Source organism: Mustela erminea, chromosome 13 (genome assembly GCF_009829155.1).
Source record: "Mustela erminea isolate mMusErm1 chromosome 13, mMusErm1.Pri, whole genome shotgun sequence".
Taxonomy (NCBI): domain Eukaryota; kingdom Metazoa; phylum Chordata; class Mammalia; order Carnivora; family Mustelidae; genus Mustela; species Mustela erminea.
The window spans coordinates 52,793,683-52,820,192 of NC_045626.1; the positions used below are offsets into that span (position 1 = coordinate 52,793,683).

General features: G+C 41.4%; 1 protein-coding gene and 1 long non-coding RNA gene across 11 annotated transcripts in view; one reads left to right on the forward strand and one right to left on the reverse strand.

Annotated features, from left to right (window-relative positions):
* The window catches only part of DLGAP1 (DLG associated protein 1), an 876,459-nt gene that overhangs the window by 140,653 nt on the left and 709,296 nt on the right, over nt 1-26,510 (reverse strand). The gene's annotated exons all lie outside the window — the stretch shown is intronic.
* LOC116572480 overlaps nt 1-26,510 on the forward strand; it is a 333,614-nt gene that overhangs the window by 16,102 nt on the left and 291,002 nt on the right. The window contains exon 2 of the long non-coding RNA XR_004278355.1: nt 17,418-17,496. This is a non-coding gene — a long non-coding RNA (uncharacterized LOC116572480). The remainder of the gene's footprint in view (nt 1-17,417; nt 17,497-26,510) is intronic.

Sequence of the window (26,510 nt, forward strand, 5' to 3'; positions counted from 1 at the left end):
GATGTTAGCTGAAGTCAGACAAGAAAAGACCAAATATATAGAAAGCCTCAAGAGATCAATTTAATTTCTCTCCATAATAAATAGCTCAAGCTAAAAATATCAACAGTCTATAAACAAGAACTGCTCTGATACAACCTTATAAAAAGAAATAGCTTTATTGAAACCTAGCCTGAGGTTTTATGAAGGAAAGGTTACACTAGAAAGCCTCCAAATTTGTTAGGAGAGAAGTAATTTTTTTTTTCTCCCATCTCTATTTAGGATGATAAATGATACATTTCACTTCTAGAGGCCCAAGTAAAAGCGAAGGATGAAATAAAAAGTGCTTAAGAGGCTAGAAATAAACATAGTCGCAGCTTTGCCCCTATGAAGGATGTATAGCAATAATGAGGATCAGACAAAGGGTTATCATCATAGAGAGTAAATGAGGCATGAAGCAAATAATTAAGGAGTATTAAATCATCTCAGAGAGCACTTGTGAGACTATAAAAGGCAAACATTGTTAGCCGTATTGTTGAGAAGCGACGATAAGAAAAAGTGAATGAAATAACTCAGTGTTTGGGAAGGAGCATGGTATTGTGGTTTCTTTCTAGGTGTATGTTCTTTGGCAAATTATTTGTTCTTCAAGATTCTTAGTTTCTTCCTCTGTAAAATGGAGCAAGTTCTATCTCCATCGCTAGAGGGACACAATGATTAAGTAAGGTAACAAATGTAAGGCGCATAGGGATGTTTCTGAAACATAAAAGGGGTCAATAGTCGGTGCCTGTTGTTAGTTAAGGTGATGTTTGATCCAGCTGGTCAACCGAGGGTATTCTATCATTGACATGAAAGATGTTCTCCAGGACCTGTGACAGCTCGCTGAAATACCACGAGTAAGGCATTTTTATTTAAGCCATAATTTTCTTGCAAGTTGGAATCCTCCACTTTGACGAATCCTTTTCTCATTCTCATTCATACAGGAAAAGTAATCCACCCAAGATTCTATGATCTGACAGAGCAACTAATTGTGAGAAGCTTAAGAAAGGAGGCAAAGGTGGGGGTGGGACTGGGGGGCAGCTGGAGGCCTTCCCTGAGAGATACTAAGCAAAAGTTGCTGAGATTCTAATGGAAGCAGGATGAGAAAATCAGAGGCAATTGCATAGAGAACCGTGATTTCTGATAACACCCACTCCCTTGAACTACACCCATACATACAAGGTCATGATTAGCTGGTAACATTGCAACCAAAACAGTAAGAGAAGGCAGCGTCGTCTGCTAGCTTATCTGATAAAATCAAGCAGCAGTTTAGAAGCCTGAGTTGAACTCACTCATGCCCAGCACAGCTTCAACTCTGCTTTGCCCTTGGCTGTGTATATATGCATATAGTGGACCTTTGAACAACATGGGTGTGAACTGTTGAGTGCACTTTGTCCAGAGTTTTTCCAGGACAGCATTGTAAATGTGTTTTCTCTTATGATTTTCTTTCTTCCCTTTTTTTATTTTTTTAAAGATTTTATTTATTTGAGACAGAGAGAGAGCACAAGCAGGGAGGAGGATCAGAGGCAGAGGGAGAAGCAGATTTCCTGCTGAGCAAGGAGTCAGATGCAATCCCAACAATCAACTTTTGCAGGCGCCTGGGTGGCTCAGTGGGTTAAGCCGCTGCCTTCGGCTCAGGTCATGATCCCAGCATCCTGGAATCGAGTCCCACAACGGGCTCCTTACTCTGCAGGGAGCCTGCTTCTCCCTCTGACTCTGCCTGCCACTCTGTCTGCCTGTGCTCACTGTCTCTCTCTCTCTGACAAATAAATAAATAAAATCTTTAAAAAAAACCAGGTGTCCCAGGTTAGAGGATTTTTGACTGTGTGGGGCTCAGTGCCCCAGCCCCTCCCTTGCCTGTATGTCTCCTGAGAAAGATTTAAGGTCCTACCCGTGTTCTGTTTCCTCCCAGCATAGTATTTTTGCAGACGATAGCACTAAACAAATGTTTACTAAATTAAAAAAGAATCTTTGAAGAAAATTCTTTGTACTATTTTTGTATTATTATATTATTTACAAAGCAGGATCAGTGTTTTCTGGCAAAAATTAAGTTAATTTATCCCTGCTCGTGTTAAATGGTCCAAATGCTCTCAAATCATAGACTGTAGTTGATATCCTGAAACAACAAACCTTTTCATCCACCCCATCAACAAAGTTAAAAACCTAGTGGCCAAATAAGCTCTATTCCCCACTTGACCTTTAATAAGTGTTAGAAATGTAATTGTAGGATTTTCCATCAGTCAGGGTCAGGTTGCCCTCATTTTGAAGGTACTCTGAATGCCTGAAAAACAAGCTCTGTCCTTGTGTGTTCCAGAAAACATGGATCTTGTGCCCCTTTCAGTGGGCCTGTCCTTTTCCTCCTCTAAACATCATCGCTAAGAAGAGGAGGTAGTCAACCATTTCGGTGGGAAGCAGATACATGTAGAGTTGCTACCCACCTCAGCAAACCAAAACACAGGGGATGGATTTAAAGATTAACATTTTCCTGTGTCTAGAGTTTGGACCCACAGAAATACACCTAGGTCAGTGTGGCATAGTTGTTCAAATATCTTCCAGATTGTAAGCATTAGAAGACCATTTCTAAGAGAGATAAAAATATGTTTTGAGAAAACCCCCCGAGATTTTGTGATTCAATCAATTTGGAGAATTCTTGATCAATTAGAATTATGATTTTTTAAAAAAGATTTTTATTTACTTATTTGATGGGGGGAGGAGGGGAACACAAGCAGAGGGATTGGTAGAGGGAGAAGCAGGTTTCCTGCCAAGAAGGGAGTCTAATGCAGGGCTAGATTCTGGGACCCTGGGATCATGACCCAAGCCAAAGGCAGACACTTAATGACTGACCCACCCAGGTACCCCTGGATCGATTAGAATCGAGGATGTTCCTTTACTGTAGGGTTTCTTGGAGTCTTCGATATGGTAATAAGACTGATACTTCCTAAGAGGTTTATAACATGTGAGGTATATCCAGATATATCTCAGTAGGAGAGCTATATATTTTTTTGTTAAAAATTTTTTTTTTCTACAACAGCTCATAAAATTCTGGAATACAGTTTGAGAAATGCAGACAAGCCTCACCCCTGCCTGCTTTTTTTGTGAAGTTCCTAAACATTGTTGAGAATTTCTCAACTCCAGAATTCTTAGTAGTATCTCTAGGGCTAGGTCAGGATTTGAATGGGGTGCCAAATAAGGAGAGATTTACTTGGCCTCGGTTTAGCTCTTGGAAAAATGTTTGGGGATTCCAGATGGCCTTGGGACCTTTGAAGCTGTAGCACCAAGCTGTGAGTGGCCTGGAATGGCCTATTTGGTGCAAGGTCTCTGCAGGTGTGGTATGAGATGAAGTGGGTTTCTAGAGGATATGCCAGCTGGTAGGAGCTCATTAGAGAAGAAGGAAGTTTCAAGAAACAACGAGGGAGGGAAATGATTAATCTTTCGGTTTTCCCATTTTTATCCTCAAGTATTTCTTTTTAAGGGAATTTTCTTATAATGTTTGTTCTTTTTTAGTTTTCACTTTTCCCCCCTCCAAGTTCCTTAATTTATTAGTTGTTGTACCACCACCAACAGAATTAAGCTCTACATCTCATACCATGATTCACTGAGACCAAGACTTATGGTTCAGGAGTATGTAGAGTGGTATGTATGTATGTATGTATATATATATGTATTTAAATTCAATTAGGCAACATCTAGTATACCCTTAGTTTCAGATGTAGAGTTCAGTAAATTCATCTTTTGCAGAGTGGCTGGCTTCTAATTATGTAAGGAAAAGGAAGTATAAATCGGGAACATGGAGCCACATTGGCATGCTGCACCAAACACGGCTTGGTATAGATGCAAGGCATGCATGAGGGTCTGGTTTAGTAGGGACCCTCAAAAGCACCCACATAAAGACCATTCCTGAAAAAGGAAACTCCTTATAATATTTGGGCCAGATGATTCCCATAGTTACTACACTAATTTGAAAAAAACATGAGTCAGATGAACAGAAATTACTCAGAAAGGTTAAATTAACATGAGTATGACTTTAAACAAGTAAACATTTTTTTTTAACTGTTTGAATTTGTTGGCCTGTATTTCTATTTATTATTTTAGTAATTTAATGATAAATCCTGGCCTAAATAATTCCATAATTCCACTGTGCCATAGTAGTTTTTAAAAAAGGTGGAGGAATTTCATGTAAGGAATGATAGGAAGAAATTCCTGCCAATGGGACATAATGGTAGCCCGTATTTTTCTATGTATTTGCCCAAATCAAGGTTTTTTGTTTTTTAGTTCATCTTAATGTATGAGGAACTATCCTTAGGAGAACTCTGAAAAATTTACTAATCATATTAATGTATCATCAAAAGAATACCAAAAGAAAAAAATTCCTGGCTGTTTATGAGCTGTCTCTGGTAATGTAATTTAGCTCGAGATCAAAGGTTAAGTGTCTCTCACTAGAGGAAAGAAGTAATCACTTCCATTATGTGTATTTTTTGGAGTGTTTTTATTGTTAATACAAAATGAAATGGACTCCCCACCCCTCCCTACAAACCATAAATAGTTGCATATGGGCAACCAAAGCACATTGTAAGAGTCAATTATAAAGTTCTCATGGTCTCCAGAGTTCAAATGCAATTTTATCATTTTAATTAGCAATTTATTCTTTTACCAGGCATCACACTGCCGCCCCCCCCCCCCCGCCCCAATTTACAGTGGAATAGGGAGACATTAGCTCTTCAAGGTCACTCAGTACCTATTCGCCTTTATTCATGTTGGCAGTGGCTGGGGCCTAGGAAAGGCAGCCCCCCCTATTTCTGAGCCCAGGCCAGAGGATCAAGCCCAAGCCAGCTGAGATCTGCATGTGGCAGCTGTTTACTAACTATTCAGCACTTTAAATCTTCAAAACTCTCTCTGTGGTTGAGTTCCTTTCTTAGAGTCAGGGAGAGATGGACATTAATGCTGAATTACTATCATCAACCAACCTTCTTTATTAACTTTTCTCCTCCATTAGGAAATCAAGAAACTGTGTCCCTGGAAATCCAACTGGTTTTTCTAGTGCTGGAGAACTAGCAGATGTGACCAGCGTGCTGGCAATGGGGAGCTAGGACCTAGGTTAGTGACTGTGGAGGGGCTCTTTTAATGACGGGCGGGCAGCATGCCGTGATGAAGCCAGGACCCCAGATCATTTTCAGAGCTCTTCCACTGTTTGCTTTGGGCATCTGGGTTTCTCAATATAAAAGCCATTATATTTATATGCACTGCCAATCCCAAGGAGTAAACACGAGGCAAACTGTAGTTTTTAACACCACCTGATTTTTTTCTTTCCTACATACACTAATTTGCATGTTGAAGAAATACAAAATATTTCATTATACTGTGCACAGGCAGAAACTTGTCAGCAAACCTATTGTATGAAGGCAATCACTGCATAGGTGCGTGTCAGTGAGATGAGTGGTGTGGCTGCTTGCTGAATATGATTCGAGAAAGAGAAAGGGCAAGTCAGATATCCAGGGCAAAGGACTCTGGGGGACTTGGTACATGCTTGTACTCAGGGTCATGAAATCTCTGTGATTTCACAGCTGAAGTTAGAGTGTCCCAATACATTTAAGACAGAAATATTTCCTCCACTGAAAACTTGTTTATCTGAAAAGGACAAAAGGGAATAATTGTTGGGCGAGGAGGCTATTAGGAGGAGCACTTCCTCTTTGCCTCTCGACTGGTTGGCGCCCAGGGTCCGTACCGTACTGCCTGTGTCAGCGGCCAGTGTGAGCTGCCGATGGCTTACAAACTGTCTGATCTCCTCGGAGGGGCAAGCTACCACAGGAAGTAGGGAGAGATGACCAGACTGGCCTCATGGCTCCCAGGATGAAGGATTCTTCCGGCACTCTTCATTCTGTAATGTCTATGGTGAGAAGTAGGGGGTGGGGGGTCCTGTTTGGGGGCCTCATGAAGCAATCACACCCTCCCCACGAACGGATGAGGACTCTGCTTTCTAAAGAACGTTAAGTCATAATACACAATTAGGAAAATGATCATGCCATCACGTCAAACAAAATAGGGGGAAGCTGGAAGTAGGACTCTAGACATACAGAGGGATGAATTCCATGCCAGTCCGTGGAGCTGGGAGGTGAGGGTTCCATGCCAGTCCGTGGAGCTGGGAGGTGAGGGGCTGGAGTGGCAGGCTCACTGTGGTTGGCCACTGAGGCCCAGAGAAGGGAAGCAGCTGATGCAGAGAAGCTCAGGGGGCTGAGTCCAGGGGATAGTTTGGACTGAGGGTGATGAAGAAGAGGGAAGATTCCATCCAAAGCTGTGTTGATATATGTTGGGCCCGGAGCAAACAGGAATCTGTTTCTCCAGGATAAATGGAAAAAATGTAGCCAGGAGCTGACAGGTAGATGGAGAAGGAGGTAACTCAGTATGATCTCAAGAGGAGTTGTGGCGTGGGCCGTCGTGTGTGAGAGAGACCAAGAGACACTGAGAGTTCCTGCAAATGATGGTTGAACATCTTAAATGCATGTCAAGGTACCAGGGTGATATTGAGATGTGTGCATTTGTATTGTTCTCTATAGATGAGTATCCTGAGATGGACTTGAATTTTAAAACAAGCAGGAGTGCTTTACGGTGCTCAACTGTGAGTACGTCATTGTCATAGACAGGGCTGGGAAAGTTTGCCCCAGAAGTCAAAACCGAGGGTGCACAAGTTCCCACCCTCTTCCTGTTTCCTATGGGATGGCAGGACAAAGTTCCCGAGAGAGAAGCACGGTGCTCCCCTAGAGTGGAGCCTGGTAGGGGGAATGGAGCTTCTGTGCAGAGGTCCTCAGGAGATGCTGAGTCTCTTCCTGAACTCAGTTGCTGGATTTGATAGCCAGTGGAGGGAGGCAGCCTGTGGGGTCCTACATACACCATCCTAGAACCATCTGGCCTCAACAGGGTAGCTGGGGTCTGAGCAGTTCACACAATTGGAAGAATTTAAGTAAAGCTCCACGGGCAGCCAGGGGTCCCAGACCCAGAAGGACAAACCTGCTGGATTGGGAGCAGGAACTTACTGAAAAGTCAGAGAAGCCTGTCCTCGGGGCCCTTGCCACTGGGGTTGAGAGGAAGGACAGGCAAGAGAAAGGTAGTCTCTCCCTCCTGTAGCCACTCAGGATCCAGGCAGCTCACCTGGACAGTAATCAGCAACAGGGTAAGAAGACAAAGGACAGGGACCCAAGTCTTAGAAAAGAGAATTAGATGGGAATTTGGTTTTAGAAATAAATGGACAAAGGGAAGTAAGGGTCATTTGGTGTCCAAAATTCTGCAAAGGTAGACTCAACCCCAGCTCCTGAACGGGCAAAGTCTGATGATGCCAACAGGTCACATGACCTTTTGGGGGAAGAGTAGGATTAGGAAGGAGGATAGGAGTTCAGGCACATTACAGGATGAGAAATCTCTTATACCAGCTTCCTGGTCTTTGGATTGGTGTGGAGGCTGTGGCTCAGGATCCCTAGAAATGGCCAGTCCCCGGGGTGCATGTTTGGAGGTGTCCTGACAAGGAATCAGAACTCTGTCAGTGAGAGCCTTTGATTCACGGGCTTGGAGTTTTTATCACATTCTCTTCAAATACTTGGGGCGTTTGTAAGGGTATAGTTTGGGGACATAGACGAGAAGAGCAGAAAACACGAGAATATTTTAAAAGACAAGTGGGACTGGTAGGGAATTTTCCACAGAAAACGAGATAGAAATTGCCAGAACTGCTTTAAGTGCGAGAAGATGTCCTGAAATCCGCGGAAGAAGTGGACGTGTGGGGGAGACACGTGTTCAGAGGACCGCGAAGGGCAGTTTTTCGCTTGGGTGAATCCCGGTTTTCTTAAAATGTTGTAGCGGCGACAAGGCGTTCCAGCAAACACAGCACAGCCCGTGTTTTCTCTCCCCCGTGAACATATCTCGGCAGTCGCCAGGGGGAGACTCTACCCACCGGCTTTGAGGAGAGAGACCTCCCTGGGGAGTCAACGCGCGCCGACCAACTCCCGAGATCGCCTTCACGGGCCGAGCCTCTCATCCTGACAGTTCCCAGAGCAGCAGGCATGGCTATATCTGGGCAATTATACCACTGGGAACATTAAGGCTGCTTTGTAAAACCGTAAGCACCCAGGAACAGATGCTTTAAAAAAATGTAACCACAAGACCGCCGTGACAGCAGTTAGGATTATGGGAGCTGAGTCACCTCACTGCGTATCTCAGCATCGCCTGTTCGTGGGGCCGTTGCTCCGCAGAGGCGCCGGAGAGGGCTGTGTGCTGGGTGCGAGGGACCCAGAAGGCTGGCAAGAGTGGCTTTGCACAGACACCAGGCTCCCTTGGGCCTGGGGAGACAATTCTGTGTCTCACGCTAAACCAAACATTATTATTTCATGACTAAAAGAGAAATAATCATTTTGAGAGTCCACTGCTAGGTGGACTTTTCAAGATAGGGCCGCCTGGCTGGCTCAGCTGGTGGAGGGTGCGACTCTCAATCTCTGGGTCGCGAGTTCAAGCCTCACATTGGGTGCGATTACTTTAAAATCTTAAAAAAAAAAAAAAACCATCTAAAAACAACTTTGAATTAAAACCTCTGAGAGAACAGTGACTCATGCCCTTGTTCTTCAACCCAGTGGCCCACTGGGTCATTGGTGTCTTGCCTGGAAGGACATAGTTTTAATTTGAGCTTTATCTGTCTGTTACGGAGCTGATGTCATGGAGACCAGCTGGGATGCATGTCATTACAGGAAGAAAGAACAACACCTCTAGGATTTATTAATATTGGTCTCTAATGTCTTTTGGGTATTTCTGACAGGAGGCTCATGTAAAGAGGAAGTACATGAATACATGGAAAAGCAAACTGGGAAAAAGTGAGTGTCGATAATACTCTACTTCAGGTTCCAGAACTGGGTAATAAAGGACAAATGTGTGGGCCTTTAAGAAATTACTTATGTAGTTCAGTTCACAAAATGCAGAGTGGGAATAAGTTTCATAGACAGAAGTAAGAAATTCTGTTTTTTATTACAGAGAAATGCAGATAATTTGGTAGGGTTATTTTAATTTTTTGAGCCAAACAGATTTTGTTGGCGTGGTGATTTCAGCAAACCATCTGCAAGGCTATCTGAAAGGAATCTAAAATAAATGAAGGGGTTATTTCAGTTTATTTTTTGGAAAGAAACATTGAAACTTTTCAGACTGCTTCTCCGGAAACTTCAAGGGCTGGGGTAAAGGCAGTTTTGTTCAGCTCTGCATACTTCCTGTACACCAGTATTTTACTCCTATGCCATTGCAGCTGGAACGAGTTTCTGTGTTTGTGTCTTGGATGTATCACACCTTAGTAGCCATTGTGACTTCCTTTGTGAGAACCTGCTCTGCCTATTAGGAAAGGGGCATCAGAACACCTAATCCCAGACTCCAAATGCCATTTCAGCAGGGGGACCATATATCCCAGTGTAATTATTAATGGTGCCTTTTCCATTCTCCAAAGTGACCCTGTTTGAACGATGAGTTAAATGGCCCCTGCGTTTAATACCAGCCCCTGAACACGCAGGACGGTGCACACATTGGGACATTCCTTCTCCGTGCGCAGGAACAGCACGGCACTGATGCGCCCAGTGGGCACAGGCTGCATCCTTTCCCTTCATCCTTCCTGGGAAGTTCACACACCAAAAACCCCTGGGGCAAAGACTGAAGATGATGGAAAACATGATCATCATTCTCTTACCCAAGGTGCTTGCAGGTATAAGGACCTAGCTGGGCTCTGAAAATGCACATGTCAGTGCCGAATGTTGAAGGGAAGGCCCGATAGAAGGGTGTACGAGGGACATCAGGGGACTTGTCAGGTGACGTCAGGACACAGGTGCAGAGGAGAATGGAAGAGAGGATGCAGTGGTTTGATGGAGATCCCAGAGCTGGTTCTCGTGTCAGAGGATGATGCTGACTTTCTTGGCCAGGGACAAAGAAGCAAGAAATGGTGGGAAATGAGGCAACACTAAAGTCATGTGTCCCTGAAGAAGAAAAGTTCCTTCAGTGAGAAGTTGGTGGATAGTTATTTAGAAGAATCCAGGGGAAGTTGGGACCACTGAGTTAGGAAATGGAGGGGAAAAAGGCATTCTGAGATGAAATTTAAGAGAAGACTTGAGCTCAGGAAGGGAGAGCTGACTGTCACCAGGGATTGCAGGAGACACTGTGGCTTATATGTGGGAATAAAATGGAGAAACAGGTTGTTAAAAACCTCATTAATTAGTAAGCCAAGATCTAGCATCTGTCTGCTTATGATTTATCTACCCATGTAAGTCTTCCTATCTGAAGACGGTTTTTGTCTCAGTATTTCATGACTTTGCAAGTTCTTTTGCCATAACCATGTGTCAGTCTGGGAGAGGGAAAGGAGAGAGACTGGTGTGTGGGTTTCCATCTTTGGAAGAGTTTGCTTTTGCTTTTGATGGAGGCAAAGAAAATGGACCCTCTCTTCGCTTTGCGCTTGTAATGACGCGTTGTCATCACTGACATATTTGTCTGTTCTACTGCACGGGTTGTGTGTTTTTGGAAGGTGAGAATCGTGTTTTATGTGAAGGCAAGGGCTATGTTTGTCTCACTGAAAGGGTCCCCTTCAAGTCCTTTGGTCACGTAAAAGAGGCCCAGGAATCAAGTCCTTCAAAAGCATCAATGCGGAGGGCCACTTTGTGACATGGTGCTCAGGGCAGAGGAACCTCCAGGGTGGTGGTCTCCTTTGAAATGCTGAATGACATTGTTCCCTCTGTGAGAGAGTAGCAGAGACACTACTCTTTCTTTGTGCTTCCCACCTGAGAGACAGTATGGATCTGACACTGTAGAGCAAGGTCTTTAGAGCACCAGCTTGAGGATTATACGGGGTGGTCCTCACCTGTTTTGTGTGAGGAGCATGGGGGAGTGGGCGAGCCATGGCTTGTCATCCAGCACTCGGGATTCTGCCCCACTGCCAGGATCCTTGGCACTGCGGCACTCAAGTGGAGGACCTCTCCCCCAGTGCACATTCAGGAAGGGCAGAGGGCATTGGGACCTCTTCGAGGTGGGCATCTGGACTCACGTGGCTTTGAGTTTTGCTGCCTACTGTCCAATAAGAATGTACGCGATGAGGTGATCCAAAGCTTAGGAATGGTGATGAAACAAAAGGATACAAAAGGACTTGGATGAGCTTTCCTTGGAGAAGAAAAATTCTCAAGAGCGCTCCTGACAGGACTCGGAGAGGGGCTCACCCTGGCCGCTCAGCAGTAACTCAGATGCAGCCTTCTCAAGCTTCCCTTTCTGCTTATCACCACATGGAAGAAAGGAGAGAGGAACCAGGTTTCTTTTAGTACAGAAGTGAGATCCCTGTCTTCGAGGTGGTTCTGTTTGAATCTACTTACCGAAGAGAATGGGATACAGGAAACTTATAAAGTCCATCTGCTTTAGTCAATTGCTCAACAGATATCTTTTAAGCCCTTATTATATGTTAGCCACGGGGTATAAAATAATGGGAATGCAGACAAAGCATCTCACCTCAAGAGGCCCACTGAAATACACATTTACAAATGATGGTAATTGCTATGCAGGAAAACGACATATAAGTCGACTCAAATCCAAGTCTCAACCCAAATAAAATTAGAAAATTGCGGTATGGGGCACCGGGGTGGCTAGTGGTTTAAGCCTCTGCCTTTGGCTCAGGGCATGGTCTTAAGGTCCTGGGATGGAGCCCCACAGCATCAGGCTTTCTGTTCAGCAGGGAGCCTGCATTCCCCTCTATCTCTGCCTGCCTCTCTGCCCACTTGTGATCTCTCTCTCTTTGTCAAATAAATAAGTAACATAAAAAAATTAAAAATAAGAGTTTAAAAAAAAATTGAGAATCGAGCAAACACTGTAAAAATGGAAAGTGTTGTGTTCCATGCTAGGCTGTGAGCTCCTCAGAGGAGAGATGATTTCTTATCCTGTTGGTGTTCCTAGCCCCAAACTTGGGTTTGGCCTAGAGGTGTTCAGTGTTTGCTGAACTGAAGAATTCGACGTTACTCGATTTTTTTTTTTTTTTCTCCTTCCCACTGCCTGCCATGCTTTGTTAATACAGACATCAGAAGCAAGCGGTGCGGGAATCCAGGGCTGTCTTCCTACCCAGATTAGGCCCAATCATGTGAACTAGAGCTGAGTCCTGAGGGTAGGGCCGGGATAGCTTTGATGGAGTAAGGCTGAGAAAGTGGTAACATGAAGTCCCTGGAGAGTTCCGGAAGAACGCGGAAATCTGAGACGTGGGAGGGGCCACACCCCCGCAAGGCCTGTGCTGTAAATCTGGTGATCTCGGCCCCTGGGGTGTAAGAAGGCAATACAAAAGGAAGTACAAAAGCCTACCCGGAGTTGTTTAAGGCACTAAAATACGGTAAAAGCCACATAACTAGGATGATAAATGCTACTACAGCCTCATGCTTCACACAATGATTCCGGTGATTTTTTTTTTTTTTTTAAGACTTTATTTATTTACTTGACAGGCAGAGATCACAAGTAGGCGGAGAGGCAGGCAGAGAGAAAGGAGGAAGCAGGCTCCCTGCTGAGCAGAGACCCTGATGCGGGGCTCCATCCCAGGACCCTGGGATCATGACCTGAGCCGAAGGCAGAGGCTTTAACCCACTGAGCCACCCAGGTGCCCCCCCTTTTTTTTATTATAAAAGTGAGTCAGATCATATCTCTATGAATTATGAAAATCAAGTTAAAAAGTAGCTGGGTGAATTGGCCTGTTCTTAAATGTTTATGCCCAATTCGTCTATTGGAACAAAAATGTAAAGGGAAACAGAAAAGAGAAATAGCTACTCAGGTGAGACTCTGATGAACCAGGCCCCTGAGGAGTGGTTCAAGTCGTCTCCACAGATGAGCAGCCGTGTTGAGTGTGGTCAGGAATAAGACATAAATTATCTCACTGCGGTTATGTAGTCTGGGGATAGTCTGTGGGGATGGTTGGAGGCCTTTTGGTAAGTTCACACTGGGCCTGGGTGTGTGTGTGTGTGGGGGGACGTGTGCAGAACTGTGGGTTTCTGGCTAGAGGTTTTGGTTTTCATTCTGCTGTCCTCAAGGCTGAGCTTGCAAACCCAGAAGGAATGTTTACTAAATGGGGACTCTCACTACCATTATTGCCCCCGCCCCCAGCCCCTCTGGAGAAACCCCCCCCCCCCACCTTCATCTCTTGACTGTTCTGCGGGGGCAGGGTGGGTGACAGCGTGGACTGCAGCAGGGGTCGGATCCGCAGCCTCTTGTAGTCTCCAGGAGGCTGGACTTTGTGGACCCCAAAGTGTAGGGCGTGGGGCTCATGCACTGGTCTCTGATTCGCCCGGGGTAGGGCCTCAGTCTCCCGAGAGCCCCAGACTTCCCCCTGGGAAGTGTTAGGTGGGGCTCCTGGTTCTCCCCTGTACCTAGTCACCTCCCCAGGGCTCTCCTTAGAGAAACATTTGACCACGCTATTTATTTTTTGTTCAAGCATAACTAACATCTGACCACTCTATTTGGCTTTGTTGTTAAGAGCTGATTACTTTCTCCAAGTAATGAACAGGCTCTGGTTTTAAGCAGGTCTGTTAAAGGGAACCAAACTGGGTGTCACGGGGCAGGTAAGTGGCCCAGCTGATTACTGGCAAGGGCTCCTCACGTCACAAAACTGCCCCTCTAATCACTCCTTTATCCACTGTAGTTGAAATCATAGGGGTTTCCAGCAGAGAAAATGGGAAGGCGAAGGAGCTGATGATAACAAGTTTGAGTTCAAGTGCTTATGTTACCACTGTTGGCAGCTTGCAGAACGATAAGCTGAAGCAGACACACCAAGATAGAAGCAATTCTGTCTAAACGAACTAATTATCTCTCAATCAGTCCACTAGTTTAAAAGCCAAATTTGTAAGATCGTGAAGTAGTCCTATCGATAATCTTTTCCTTGTGGAGTTATCCTTTAGATGTGCTCAGATGGATGGGTGTGGGGTGGGTTGACAGAGCAGGGGGAGGATATAGTGAATACTTGCAAAAAATCCATTATTAGCATTTCAGACTGTTAATGATCTTTAATTAACACTCATACAACAGGATTTCTTGCAAAATTGGACATCGGCCATTGGAAGAACTCTATACGGGGCAGAACCCAAACTGCCACCAAGTACAATCAGGGTTAATTTTGAATCAAGGCGATGCTCCCATTTCTCTGCTGCCTGCTTCTTTCCCTACCCATACGCGGCTTTATCAGCTGAGCTTGAGTTTGCACAGCTGCAACTGATTGAACTCCCCATCATCTTTTCCAGGTCATTTACTAGGTACCTAAACTTACAAAAGCTGATACCAACCAGGCAAGCGAAAAGATCAGGAGCAAGGAATGATAAGGATGAGGACAGGGTAAATCCAAGATGAATGAGGTTGGAAGCCTGTGGACGCATAGCTTAGATAATTGAGGTTTATGCAGTAATTGGAAAGATATGTCAAGTTGGAGGAGGCTTTGGTTGAAAAGGGAAGATGAGTAAACTTCCCAGTAGCTTGTTAGCAATTAGAAATAGGAGTATGTGCTAATTGCCTTTTAGGATGAGCTGAAGGCATGTGGTATGGGATAGAAGCATGCTTGGTGGAGGGAGAGTGAGCGAATTGATGAATTATGCGTTCACTTAGAGTTCTATTCTCAAAACTCAGAGTTTGTTTTCATCATAACCTTCATAAGTATTTGGGGGTCCTTTCCCAGATAGGCAGTGTGACATGGGAGTGATACCAAACCACTCTGGTTGTGAAATAGAGCACGCAGAAGAACCCGGCAGCCTTGGGCGTTCAGTGGACACCCAAGGTTGGATGGACGTGCAGCTCAGAGGACCCATATTTGCTTCTGGCCCCTTCAGAAGAAGTGCCAGGAAGTAGCATTGATCCATCTGCCCATTTCATTAATGCTTCACCTATTTGCTTGGGCCTCTTCGTTAGCTTGTGTGCAAAGAGAGAAGCTAACATATGGGGAAATCCAAAAATAAAAGGTTTTGAGGAGGACTTACCATTTCAAGTTATATAGGAAAACACAAGCGAGCAAGTGGGGACACTATCAAGATTCTGCCCTATTCTGAAACGCCCAAATGCTTCTGGAGGTGTGTTAACATCAGAAATAGCTCCTTAATTAAGGGAGAACTTTATCTGAGAAGCACAAGTTTCTTAATCCCCTTAAAAAACCCCATTTTGATTCAGAACCAATTTGAGGGGAGAGAAGTGTGGGTGTCCTATTTAGTAATATAATCCTGTTAAGTCTTTTTTGGAAGCAAAACAAAGCCATGCATGATTTTCTAAGATAGTTAAAGGCCTCCCCATTGTGGAATTAAAAACCAAAGGAGTTCTCTTTGGAAAGATTATTACAAACTCCACGCAGGTTCAAACAGTCCATTGTTTTCCAAACAGAATCAGAGGTTGTGTATGATTGGATGGAGATACAACCCTGGAAGGCAGGCTCTGAATTACCTCGTATAATTACCATTACGGTTAATGGCAAACCCCTGATGCACAAGGGAGGAAATAAGCTTTGGTTTGCTTAGCATCTCTTGGTCGACATCCTCCTGTTACACATACTCAGTTGGAATGCCACAGCTCTACAAACAGGTATAAAGGTATTAACTAATGGAGGTGGGTTTTATTTTATTTTTAAGAGATTTATTTATTTTAGAGAGGGGGTGGGGGAAGGGAGGGACAGAAAGAGAGAGAAAGAGAGAGAGGGAAGCTGACTCCCCGCTGAGCTCAGAGCCTGATGCAGGATCCTGAGATCATGACCTGAGCGGAAATCAAGAGTCCGATGTGTGTGGGTTTTAAAATGGAGCAGACAACAAAGCAGATGGATGTTTTCTTTCATTCCTTAGATGAAGGCTTTATAATGCTCCTGAAGTATGTGTCCTCCAAGACCATGGCTGGGAAACGCCAGCTACAGTATTCTGGTCCATGCAGTGTGACCGTATGAATGAAGGAGCCCAGTCACTTGTTTCTGGGCTCTCATTCATGCTGTGTGCTGTCTGGTTTCAGAAGAACATACATGAGCAAGAAAGAATCCGTTAGCTTGCCTCTGTGCACCCTTCCTAATGCTTCCCCTAGAGCTCTTGTGAGAATAGGTGAGAAATGATTGGGTGCCTTCGAGTTCTCTCTGGAAAAGAAGGGAAAGGAAAGGGGAAACATAGAAAAGGCAGGAAAGGCAGATGCAGCCGGGTAAGGTGGTCAACCTTCATTTCCACCAGAGGGCTGTGCAGAAAGTTTGCAAGAATCCCCAAAAGGCACTATCTTTGTTTTGTTGCTTTGGCACTTCTCGTGAAGCGAGAGCTCCTCAGACTTTTTTAGTCCAAGTTTGTCAACATCACTTTCTTTCTCCATGAACGATGATGAATATTTTCCATGACTCTGCAGTCCCATTCAGCACTTCGCTTTGTCTACCTTCCACAGGGTTCTTACCCTCCTAACAATACAGGTGGGCTGCCTACACTATCATATTAGATTGTGGCTGCAGCACAAATCTTTTCTCTCTCCGTAATTGCTTGGGGAGCTTTTCTGGCTGGAACACAAGTAAAAGCTGAAAGTGTGCCTCTGAGAGGTGAGGTCTGTCAGAGTAAGAGCTCCAAAGGCATGGATTTATGTTTTTAAAGATGCCTTAAGCTGGTTTTAGGTAGCTTTATTCCTTTGTCCTCTGCTCCCTTCTCCTTGAAAACCACCTGCAACTGTCGTTAGCAAATTAACTGCTTCTGACATCTGAAAGGAGAAAAGAAAAGCCTGCAAAATCTACAGAAACCTCACCTGCTACCACAAGAGAGTCAGCAAAAACGAAGATCTTCTTTTAAAGCTTTTTTCAGATTAACAAAAAAAACTTTATTGTTTTCGAATTCCATTCTAGGAGATATTACATGCTTTGATAAATAACAACAATCACAAAGCAGCATCTTTTCGGAAATCATCTTTAGTTATTCGACCTAACTACAGAACCCAGGAGACTTCATTTAATCATGAAAATGAAAAGGCAGAGGGGGGAATCAGTGAGATCTGCTGTTGTTAGATGTATTATTGTTTCCAATTAGGGCCCTCACCATGAAATGTTAGTTTTTTTTTTTTTTTTTTTAAATAACGTTTCTTTTATTAAAATAAAACAAGTTCACTACAGAATGTTTGGGAAAAAAGGGTACAAAGAAAAACCAAAACTAGATCTTGGTTTCAGTGCCAATGAGAACTACCATGTAACATTCTGCTAAATTTCCCTTCAGTTCCGTGCACCCCCGACCCTCCCCAACCCGGGAACAATTTCTTGACATAGTTCTAGATAATGTGTATATGTTTGGGTGTACATATACACATATACAATTTTGAAGAGGGCTTCAAGGTGCCATAGATTTTTTTAGCTTAATATAGTATCAGAAGTTCTCTCCCTCTGTATTATTTTGAACTCTTTCTAAATACAATTTTTACAGTTGGCTCAAGAATTCCACTGAAGTGGAGGCTCCGCCATTTGAACTTCCCTCTACCCACAGACACTCAGCACCCACAAAGGTAGGTGAACTCCTTCACCATCCTAAATAATGCCATGGGCCCCATCTTTGTTTGTAAGCTTTTCTGCCTTGGGTTATTTCTGAGGAACAGTTTCATGGAAGGGAATTAGAAGTAAAAAAAGAAAAATAAAAGAACATTTGAAATGTTTGTAGACATGTCAACACACAGTCGGATGGGTTCAAGGAAAGGAGTTCTGCTGTTTTGGGTCTTAAATGGAGATTCAAAATAGGAAGGAATCCTGGTTTCCAGCAGCTTAAGAACTTGTCAGTACTTTTTCTGGCCTTTCATAATACTCTAGTGATTCTGGAGATGAAGAATATGATGGATTTTTTTTTTTATGATGCATTTTAGGAGAAAGCAACCCCCCTCAACAAAACAAAGCAAAACAAACCCCAAAGACCACCAAATTTTGATATACATCCTAAGTTTTCTCGTGTTATAATAATTATGGCAGAAATGTGATAAGCAGTCCTTAAAGTCCTCTTACTCAGATATTCACAGATTAAATAGAGCCCTGAGACCACGTCAAGACAATTAGCATGATTTCCTTATTTACAGACACGAGAAGGGAAAGGTAGGGATGTAACCTCTGTGCGACTTTGGCTGGAAGGTGCGGGGAGAAAGAACACAAGGTGGGATGAACAGTCAGAGAATAAAGTGGAGGCCTTTACTTGTAGCAGTTAATGTTTATCACAGTCCTTGATTCTTACTGCCTTTCCTCAAATAAGAAATTATTGAAACTTCATTTCTCAAGATAGTATCGGGGAGACATGTGACTGTCCCACTCTCTGTAAAATGAAGTGGCTTATTTTCAGGTGGATGAGAAAAAAGAAAAGAACTTTCTGCTTCTGTGGAGGTGTTAGAATCATCCCAGAAATTTAAGCATTAATTGAGGCAGAAAATTTCCCGAGGCAATCCAGCATTCTCATCTATCAATCAATTATCAACAAATATTCATGACACAATTCTTCCTGTGTGAGAACTGGAGGTTTGTGTTTCAATGGCGAATGGCCAAAACATTGCAAAGCTATAAATTAAGTGGCATTTAAACTCTCTTTAACCCATTGTTTGGGTCACTTAAGGTACTAACAGATTTCGTATAAGAGTAGTAGAGACTTCAAGATAGCTACTTGGCTGAAGTCAAGAGCTTTCATTCTTTTTGATGTAAGCAATTTAGGAAATATTAAGGGCTTTGAGTTTCTTTTTCTGATAGTTGTATTTCAAGTAACTAATTCTTAAGTGAAAAGAAGGTTACTTTGTGGGGTGCCTGGGTGGCTCAGTCATGACCTCGGTTTTGGCTTAGTTCATGATCTCAGTGGTTGAGATGGAGTCTGCTTTGGGCAACACACTTAGGAGGGAGTCTGCTTGAGATTCTCTCCCTTTCCTCTGCCTTTCTTCCTGCTTGTTCTCTCTTTCTCTCTAAAAGTAATATTTTTTAAAAAAGAAAGTTATTTTGTATGAATTTTACGTGGATTTATCAACATTCTTTTTATTTAATGGAATATAATAAATGCGTCATCAGTAAAACTTGATATGGCAGCCATCTGACAAACACAAGGCAATTCCATAAGCTCTAAAAACAGAATGTCTGGTATTAGCATTATTTAAGACAAGTTGTACTATATTAAAGGTCATCTGTGACTTGATCTGCCAATGAAATCATCCTAGATTATTTGAAGGACAATGGGTACGGATGTCCTTGAGGATTCTTTGTTTTTTTCCTTTTCTAAATCAAGATTGTTGAGTTTTTGTTTTGAGTACTCAGGTATTTTAAAGGAGTATAAAATTTAGCCTGTAAATTGCTGAGTGGTGAGAAATAATACTTGGACAGGATTAGGAAAGAAGATAATGGACTCTGATACTGATAAAAGGCACTATATACAGGATGTAGTAGCTAAATGTAACTTTGGGTTGTCTCCTGTTTGTGAAAGTTGGGTCACATTAGGTGGGGCAACACACACACACAATTGTTTTTGTGTAACCGTACCTGCCTACCCACATCCTCTTCTAAGGAAACCACCCTGCTCAGATCACTCATTGGAGTCATGGCTACTGTGTCCTGCAGTCCCAGAAAAATGGGAGAAGGGAGGCGGGGGTGAAAAAAACAGTCATAAATAATGGCTGACAATTTCTCAAATTGGGCAGTTTGACAAAATAATAGGGTAACTACAATTGACTTTCCCTCTCCTCTGAAATTTCCTAAATTATGTTTGACATTTGAAGCACAAAGTATAACATTGTGGGATATGACTCACAATGTCTGTGGGTAAACTATTTAAGATGATTGTATTATAAATGGGAGAGGGCAAAGGTACCAGAAGGGAGTAAAGTTTTTATTCCTTAAACTGATAAAACGTAAACAACTGTAGATCTTGGTGGTTGTGGAATAGTTCTGTGTCTTTTACAGTGATGGCAGGAATCTACCGGTGAATAAAATATGAACTATCCATGTATTGCACCACGGGCAGTTTCCTGGTTTTGATCTAGTATTATAGTTATATAAGATGTAACTGTTGGGGGGAAACTGAGTGAGGAGTATATAAAATACTTCTTTGTACTATTTTTGTAATTTCTTGTAAATCTACAAAAAGTTAAAAATGCTGATAGAAAGAAGTTCTTTGAAAATGATGCGAACTGTCTCATTATGATTATTTGGCCATAATCAACATTTCAGAAGAGAGAAGTTTTTCAGAAGCAAAGTAGCAGATGATGTGGACGCATCAATTTTCCTTAAATTTTAAAAATTGTGGGAATAATATGTGACAGAATAAGAATATCAGCTGGAAAAGAAATTCAACGTTGGCCTTTAAGAGACAGGATGACAGTCCTATCCAGAAATTAATGAATTTCTGTCTTGGTCACAGCTCTTGTCAGTGTATGTAATGTATGAAATTGGCTAAGCAAAGTTAATTTTAGTAATTATGTATCCCCTGAAACCATAAGACCATAACATATTATAAGGATAAAAACTAAATTTTGAGTTTTTTCGCACTCTTTGAGATAATTTAGACTAGTTAGTTTCTTCTTTAAGTTAAATGAAAGGTTATTAGAATTCTCAAACACTGATAATTTTTCTTTTTTGCATTTTTTTTTCTACCGGTTACTTATGTGTTGGTAGAATTTGTCGTAAGACACCAGCAGATGGCAAAGAGAGCTTTCAGAATGCTAATAGGTACAAGATCATTGGCTCATCATTACAATGTATATAAGATTGTTTCTTATTTGCCAATACAGTAAAGTCATGGTACTATTCATTTTGATCTGTTTCTAAATAAAGACACTTGGTAGCATATACAGGTTGTACTGAAAGCTTGACTGAATTGCAGTAGCAAGAGTAATAGAGAAACATAAACCTCTGCTCCTGGGGGTACCCGGGTGGCTCAGTGGGTTAAGCCTCTGCCTTCTGCCCAGGTCATGTTCTCAGGGTCCTGGGATGGAGCCCTGCCTCAGGCACTCTGCTGAGCAGGGAGCCTGTTTCTTTTCTTCTCTCTTTGTCTGCCTCTCTGCCTACTTGTGATCTCTCTTTCTCTGTCAAACAAACAAACAAACAAACAACAACAAAAAAACCCCCCTCTGCTCTTAGATTTACCACCTGGAGCTAAATAATGCCACCAAAATGACTGTGTAGGTCATCCGGCTGTCAGCATTAATTATAATACGGTTTTCAATGGCTACTATGTTGCTATATTTGTTAAAGTTTAATATGAATTGGATCAGAAAACTCTGGACTATTATAAAGGCTTTTAAAAATGGCAATTTCATTAATATACCTCCATGGACACTGTTTTATAACTAAAGATAAAGAAGTGCATTGTTATGTTCTACATTGTTGTGTCATTAGTATTTTTGAGAAATTTCCCATTTCATAAATACTCATTTTAGAGGAATCCAATTTTCTAAATTGTGTTTTCTGACTGCCTTTTGTAACTGAGTTGCCAATAATGACAATTCATTCAAAAGACCAGTCAGATCAGGATTACATTGTTGTAGTACTTCTGTCCAGCTTTACTGAGATAAAATTGACATATAACTGTTAGGCTAAGCAGAAAAAATATTATCTCTTCTCATTTTATCAGCCTCAGCACAGAATTTACCACCTACTCAGTTCGTAGAGCAGTTTACACAAGTTGGCAAAAGTTCTTTCTTCTATTCAGTGCTGTCTGACAACACTAGAATTAGATCAAGAGATTGAATATTTGATCTTCTAAATCTGTCATCATGTAAAAATGACAAAGCATAATATGGGATTTTTAACCCAGAATATTTTTCTTAGGCTTTTTCTCTATCCATTTCATTCATTCATTCATTCATTCATTTTTAGAGAGGGAAGAGGAGAGGGACAGAGGTTAGAAAGAAGGCGAATCTTAAGCAGGCTTCACACCCATCCCGACATGGAGCTCCATCTCCCAACCCTCTGAGATCATGTCCTGAACTGAAATCAAGAGTTGGACATTATCCATTTTAATTGCTACTTCCTTTACATCTTTTTTTTTTTTTTTAAAGATTTTATTTATTTATTTGACAGAGAGAGATCACAAGTAGGCAGAGAGGCAGGCAGAGAGAGAGGAGGAAGCAGGCTCCCTGCTGAGCAGAGAGCCCGATGCGGGACTCCATCCCAGGACCCTGAGATCATGACCTGAGCCGAAGGCAGCGGCTTAATCCACTGAGCCACCCAGGCGCCCTTTTTTTTTTTTTTTTTTTTTGTCTTGTGATGAGAACTTTCAAGATTTACTTTCTCAGTAACTTTTCGAATTTGCGACACAGTGTTATTGATTATAACCCCTATGATGTATATTACCTCCTGACTTACAACTGGGAGCTTGTACATGTTACTCTCTTTCACCCATTCATTGACGCACCAGTTCTTCCTGCCCCCGGCAACCACCAATCTGTTCTCTGTATCCAACAGTTTTGTTTTGCTAATTTTTTTTTAAAAATTTCAGTTACAGGTGAAATCATATTTGTCTTTTTCTTTCTGGCTTATTTCACTTAGTGTAATACTCTCAAGGTCCATTCATGTTGTTGCAAATGGCGAACTTTAATTCATTTTTTTATAGCTGAGAAGTGTTCCACTGTCTGTGTGCACATATGTGGTTCATTATAAATAATGCTGCAATGAACTCAGAGGTGCATATATCTTTTCAAATTACTATTTTTGTTTTCTTTAGATAAATACTTAGAAGTAGAATTGTTGGATGGTATAGTAGTTTTATTTTTAACTTAGGGGGAACCTCTCTACTCTTTTCCAAGGTAGTTGCATCAACTTACTTTCCTACCAACAGTACACAATGGTTCCTTTCCTCCACATCCTGCCAACACTTGTTGTCTTATTAATAATAGCCATTCTGATAGGTGTGAGGTGATAGCTCATTGTGGTTTTGATTTGAATTTCCCTGAAAATTAGTGATAGTGAACATCTTTTCATATACCTGTTGGCTGTCTTTATGTCTTCTTTAGGAAATGGTCTATTCAGATTATTTGCTCATTTTTAAACTGGATTTTTCCCCTTGTTACTGAATTATATGAGTTTTTAAAACATAATTGGAAATTAACCATTTATTTAGATATGTGATTTGCAAATATTTTCTCCCATTCAGTAGGTTGCCTTTTTATTTTGTTGATGGTTTCCTTAGTTGTACAGAAACTTTTTTTAAACTTGATAGTCCCATTTGTTCATTTTTGCTTTTGTTACTGTTTCTAGAATCAGATCCTGAAAGATACTACTACAACTGAGGTCAGGGAGCTTATCTTCTAGGTGTTTCCTGATTTCTCATCTGCATTTGAGTCTTTAATACATTTTGAATTAATATTTGCATATGGTATAAGATAGTAGTATAGTTTTGTTCTTTTACATGTGGCTGTTCAATTTTCCCAGCACCATTATTAGTGTCTGTCCTTTTCCCACTGTATGTTCTTGCCTCTTTTGTTAAACTATATGAATATAATACATTAACTGTCTACATATACATGGATTTATTTCTGAGCTCTCTATTCTGTTCCAATGCAGATACCATACTGTTTAATTACCATAGCCTTGTAGTATAGTTTGAAATCAGGTAGCATGACGCCTCCAGCTTTGTTCTTCTTTCTTAAGATTACTTTGGCTATTTGGGATCTCTTGTTGTTCCACACAAATTTTAGGATTGTTCTGTTTCTGTGAAAAATGCCGTTGGAAATTCCATATGGATTGCACTAAATCTATAGATTGCTTTGGGTAATAGGGACACTTTAACAATATTAATTCTTGCAATCCATTAGCCTGGAATATCTCCTGCTATTTGTATCTTCTTCAGTTGCTTTCATCAGTGTCTTATAGTTTTCAGAGTCCAGGGCTTTCATCTTGGTTAACTTTATTCCTAGACATTTTATTCTTTTTGATATAATTATAAAAATTACAATTGTTAGTAATAGTTTGTTAGTGTACACAAGTGCAACCTATTTTTGTATATTGATTTTTATATTCTCCAACTAACTGAATACATTTTTCATTTTTTGGTGGAGTCTTTAGGACTACTTTAGGATTTTTTTTTTTTTAAAGATCTTATTTATTTATTTCACAGAGGGAGAGAAAGAGAGAGGGAGCACAAAAGCACACAAATAGGGGTGGGGCAGGCAGAGAGAGAGGGAGAAGCGGGCTCCCTGCTCAGCAGAGAGCCCGATGTGGAGCTCCATCCCAGGACTCTGGGATCATGACCTGAGTTGAAGGCAGATGCTTAACTGACTGAGCCACCCAGGCTCCCCTAGGGTTACTTCTCTATATGTAAAATCATATTGTCTGCAAGTAGTGACAGTTTTACTTCTTTCTTTCCAAAATGGATGCCTTTCCCCCTTCTGCTTAATTGCTTGGGCTAGGACTTCCACTACTATATTGAAAGAAGTGGCAAGAGTGGGCATCCTTGACTTGTTCCTGATCTTAAGGGAAAAGTTTCAGCTTTTTCATCATACCCATTGGATATGATGTTAGCTTTAGGCTTGTCATATATGGCCTTTATTATGTGAGGTATGTTCCTTCTCTACCCTCATTGTTGAAAGTTTTTTTTTTCTTTAATCATACATGAATGTTGAATTTTGTCAAATGCTTTTTCTGTATTTGAGATGATACAATTTTTTATCCTTCATTTTGTTAATGTGGTGTACATGATGATTGACTTGTGGATACTGAACAATCTTTGCAACCCTGAAATAAAACCCATTTGATCATACTGAATTTGGTTTGCTAATATTTTGCTGAGGATTTTTGCATTTATATTCATTATGAGTAGTGGCCTATAACATTCTTTATTTTTGGTGTCCTTATCTGGTTTTCATGTCAAGATAATGCTAGCCTCATAGAATGAGTTTGGAAGGGGTGCCTCCTCTTCAGTTTTTTAGAGTTTGATCAGGATAGGTATTAAATCTTCTTTGAAAGTTTGGTAGAATTCACCAGTGAAGTTGTTGGGTCCTGGACTTTCATTTGTTGAGAGTTTTCTTTTTTTTTTTTTAATGGATTTAATATCCTTATTAGTAATTGCTTTATCACATTTTCTGTTGTTTTCATGATTCAGTCTCAGAAGACTGTAAGTTTCTAGGAATTGTCCACTTCTTTTATTTTTTATTTTTTTTTTGAAGATTTTATTTATTTATTAGACAGAGATCACAAGTAGGCAGAGAGGTGGGCAGAGAGAGAGGGGGAGACGGGCTCCCTGCTGAGCAGAGAGCCTGATGCGGGGCTCAATCCCAGGACCCTGGAATCATGACCTGAGCTGAAGGCAGAGGCTTTAACCCACTGAGCCACCCAGATGCCCTATCCATTTCTTTTAGATTGTCCAGTTTGGTGTATAATTGTTCACAGTAGTCTCTTATGATCCTTTGTATTTCTTTGGTGTGAGTTGCAACTTTTCTTTTATTTCTGATTTTATTTATTTGAGTATTCTCACTTCTATTCTTAGTCTAGTTAAAGACTTCTTGATTTTTAAAAAAAAGTCTTTTCAAAGAACTAGCTCTTAATTTCATTGTGGTTTTTTTTTTCTATTGTCTTTTTAGAAAAGACTCAGTTTTTAAAAATTATTTCCTTCCTTCTACTATTTTTGCATTTATTTGTTTTTCTAGTTCTGTTTAGGTATAAAGCTAGATTATTCATTTGAGATTTTTCTTGTTTCTTGAGGTAGGCCTAAATTACTATGAACTTGCCTCTTAAAACTGCTTTTGCTATATCCCATAGCTTTTGGAATGTATTTTCATTTTCATTTCTTTCATGGAATTTTAAAATTTCTTCTTTGATTTCTGTGACCCATTGTTTGTTCAGTAAAAAACCATGTCAATAGTACATGAACAAGACTTTTTTTTTTTAAAGGGATTTTTTTTTAAAGAAAAATCTAAGGAAAACATAGGTTTCAAACATGGCAGAAGCTAAATAAAAATGTGTGGGAAGAAAGCATGAAAGAAGAGAGCTTCTTATACAAAACAAAACCACAGTGAGATACCACCTCACATCAGTCAGAATGGCTAAAATTAACAAGTCAGGAACCGACAGGTGTGGCAAGGATATGGAGAAAAGGGGAACCCTCCTACACTGTTGGTGGGAATGCCAGCTGGTGCAGCCACTCTGGAAAACAGCATGGGGGTTCCTCAAAAAATTGAAAATAGAGCTACCCTATGACCCAGTAATTGCACTACTGAATGTTTACCCCAAAGATACAGATGTAGTGATCTGAAGGGGCACATGCACCTCAATGTTTAGAGCAACGATGTCCACAATAGCCAAACTATGGAGAGAGCCCAGATGTCCCTTAACAGATGAATGAATAAAGAAGATGTGAGATATATATGAATATATATATATGTGGTATGTGTGTATGTGTGTGTATGTGTGTATGTATATATATAATGGAATACTATGCAGCCATCAAAAACAAAATCTTGTCATTTGCAGTGACATGGATGGAACTAGAGGGTATTATGCTGAGTGAAATAAGTCGATCAGAGAAAGACAATTATCATATGATCTCACTGATATGAGGAATTTGAGAAATAAG